Source organism: Erinaceus europaeus, chromosome 17 (assembly GCF_950295315.1).
Source record: "Erinaceus europaeus chromosome 17, mEriEur2.1, whole genome shotgun sequence".
NCBI classification, from domain to species: Eukaryota; Metazoa; Chordata; class Mammalia; order Eulipotyphla; family Erinaceidae; genus Erinaceus; species Erinaceus europaeus.
In genome coordinates, this window is record NC_080178.1 from 61,066,083 (window position 1) to 61,069,921 (window position 3,839).

The window sequence follows — 3,839 nt, forward strand, 5'->3', positions numbered from 1 at the left end:
TTGTCACTGAGGACTTTTAATTTTTCTCTTTGTTTTGTGGATTTGCAGTTTCACTGGGGCACGACTAGTTTTGTGTTTTGTTTTTTTTTAACTTAAAAAAATTCATTTGGTGCTAAGCAATGGCACACCTGGTTAAGGACACACATTACAGTGCTCAAGGACCCAGGTTCAAGCCCCTGGCCCCTACCTGCAGGGAGAAATCTTCATGAGTAGTGAAGCAGGTCTGTATGTGTCTGTGTCTCTCACCTTCTCTATCTCCCTCCCTCAGTTTCTTTCTGTCTCTGTCCAATAATAAACTAAAATATTTTTTAAAAATCATTTATTAGGGGCCAGGTGGTGGTATATCTGGTTAAGCACACACATTACAGTGCACAAGGACCTGGGTTCAAGCCCCTTGACCCCACCTACAGGGGAAAGCTTCACAAGTGGTGAAGCAGGGCTGTAGGTGTCTCTGTTTCTTTTCTTCTCTGTCTCCCCTGCCCCTCTTAATTTCTCTTTGACTCTATCCAATAATAAATAAAATAAAATAAAAATATTTTTCAATTTTCATTTATTTAGTAATGAGAAAGGTGGAGAGAAAGATTCAGAAACCACTCTGGTATATGTACTGCTGGGGATTGAACTCAGACCTCATGCTCAAGAGTGATAAAGCTTGAGCTCTATCCACTGCACCACCTCCCAAAACTCCCTTGACTCTTTTGGTAAATTTTTTCAGTTACAGAAAATAGGAAGAATAGGAAGAATAGGAAAGCTATCAGGGGAGGGGATAGGATACGGAGTTCTGGTGGTAGGAATTGTACCCCTTATCCTATGGTCTTGTCAGTGTTTCCATTTTATATAAAAAAATAAAGAAAGAAAAGAAAATTATCAACTTTTGTCATGGTTGATTTTATGTGTTAACTTGACTGGGTCATGGGGTGCCCAGATACTCGGTCATAGTCACATTTTCCTGCATGTGTCTGGAAGGTGTTTTGGGATGAGGTTAACATTTCAATAGAACAGTTTTCCTCCCCTGTTGTGTGTGGCACTCATCCAATCAGGATGAAAAAAATGCACTTTCTCCAGAGTAAGAAGGCAGTTGTCCTTCCTGACAGTTTGACTGGGATATTCTTCTTTTCCTGCCTTCACGCTCAGACTGAAACATCAGCTCCTCTTGGGACTGGAACTTACACCATCAGTTCTCCTGATTCTCAGGCCTTCAGACTTGCCCTGGAACTATACCACTGGGTCTCGTGGCCTTCTAGCTCTCCAACTGCAAATCATGGGACTTGTCAGGTAGCCCTTAATAAATCTTCTTATATATAAATGTATATCAAGAGAAAAATAGAAAAAAAAACATAAATCTCTTAATATAATGAAATTATATATGTGTATATACATGTGTATTATATTTAACAACCAGATTTTATTTGGTGGGAAGCTTACCTCCAGAGTTAACCCTCAGGCCCTATTTTGTGACATTTGCTTATTTCTGAAGTATAAATACTCAAGTTACCAATGTGCTATCTGAATATAGAGATGGGCAGAGACTCACATAATTCCAGGAGAGGCAAATAAAGTTGCAGGTATAGGTGGTTTCAAAATTATAAAGAATTAAGCAGTGTTGGATGTGAGGGCTATCTGGCTGTGACATCTGTCACCCCATTGATCTCCAGGGTTAATTCGACTGATCTGGCTGGCTAGGTGGGTGTCCCCTTCCTCCCTCACCGCTCCATGTGCATCCCTCCTGAAGCTGCCCACTCAGTTGAAGAGGACATAGAGACAGACCGGGCTTTGGTCAAGGGTATATAAGTAGCTGCACTCCCCTACTAGAACCTCCAAACAAGCTCTCAAGAATTAAGCAGTTGTGTAATGTGAGGAGTTTGTACATGTATGCACACACATATATAGTGTGTATTGTTATATAACATAAATCATAAATACATAAGTATATGCTGATTGTGCTTCTCTGGAAAACCCTAGTATAGCTATTACATTTTTTTGTTATATTTATTTATTTTATTGGATAGAGAAAGCCAGAAATTGAGAGAGAAGGGGGTGATAGAGAGAGACAGAGAGACACCTGCAGCCCTGCTTCACCACTCGTGAAGCTTCCCCCCTGCAGGTGGGACCGGGGGCTCAAACCCGGGTCCTTGCGTACTGTAAAATGTGCGCGCAACCAGGTGTGCCACCACCCAGCCCCGCTATTACATTTTTAATAATGAATTTTTTGCCATTCCCTCTAGTCAGTCTTTCCAGAATTCTAATTATACATTTGCTCAACTGTCTTTTTCTTACCTTTATTTCTTCTTAACCTTGTGTCCAGGATTTTATTTTAATATATATATATGTATGTATATATATATATATATATATATATATGTGTGTGTGTATGTATTCTTTACACCAGAACACTGATCAGATCAGCTCTGCCTTGTGGTGGTATGGGGGACTCAACCTGAGACTTTGGAGCCTCAGGCATGAGATTCTCTTTGCATAGCCATTATGTTATCTCCCCCCATCAGGACTACGAGTCATTGTTCTTCGTGGCCATTTTTCCCTTTCTTTCTTTCTTTCTTTCTTTCTATTTTACTTGATAGGACAGAATTGAGATAGGAGGGGGGAGAAAAGAGGGAGAGAGAAAGATAGACACTTGCAGACCTGCTTCACTTCTCCTGATGCCTCCTCCCTTGCCAGTGGGGAGGAGGGGCTCACACCTGGGTCCTTGTGCATGGTAATGTGTGCACTCAACTAGGTGCACCACCACAGGGCTCCAAGTGTTCATATTTTCTATCTCTTGCTGTCACTTTATTTATTTTGGGTAATTTCCCCCAACATTTCTTATGATTCTTTCTTTAGCTAGATCTAATATGTAGTTAAACTCATCCTTTGAATTTTTTTTTGTCCCAGTGTCTATTTGTAATTCTGGAAGTTCTTTCTCTTAAACATTTGATTATTTTAATTTTATTTATTTTGTATAGAGAGAGAGAAATTGAGAAAGAAGGGTTAGATAGAAAGGGAGAAAGAGAGAAACCTACAGCACTGCTTCGCCACTTAAGAAGCTTCCCCCAACAGGTGGAGACTAGGGACTTGAGCCCAGATCCTTATACATGGTAGCATGTGCACTCAACCAGTTACACCACTACCAGGCCTTATAAATATTTGGTTATGGGAGAGAAAGAGAGAGAGACAGAGAGAGAGAGAGAGAGAGAAGGGAGGAAGAACAGGAGGAGGAGGAGGAAAAAAGGACAGTCAACAAACTAGAGAAAAGAAGGGTAAAAATAGAATAATCTGAAAGGCACTATGGATCAAATGGTTAAAACAGATAAGAGGAGTAGAAGTCATAATAAAAGAACACAACAGTATGATTAAGAGATTGAGACTTGAAGAAGAACCATATAGTAGTTCTAGAATTGTGACTGGAGAGGTGGCACAATGAATAAAATGTTGTACTATCAAGCATGAGATTCTGAGTTCAATTCCCTATCTCTATCCAATAAATAATAAATAAATAAATTTTTTTTTAAAAAAGAGAAAGATCAGTCATTTGGTCATTAAGAAACTACAAATCAAGAGAAAAAAAAAAAAGAAACTACAAATCAAAACCACAATGTGAAACTACTTCATTAAGATTGACAGAATTCTCTCTCTCTTTAATAAATGTTAAAAGGATGAGAAAAAAAAAAAGGCTGTTAAGTTTTTGCCAAAAACTTTATGGCAAAAGCATTATTATAGAGAGAGGCATATGCTTTAATGATAAAAAAAAACAAAAACTGTTCATCAAAATGATAGAATGGCCCAGAATAACCCAGTACCAACTGAAAACATTACTTCCAAACATACAGAAGAATCAGAAGAGA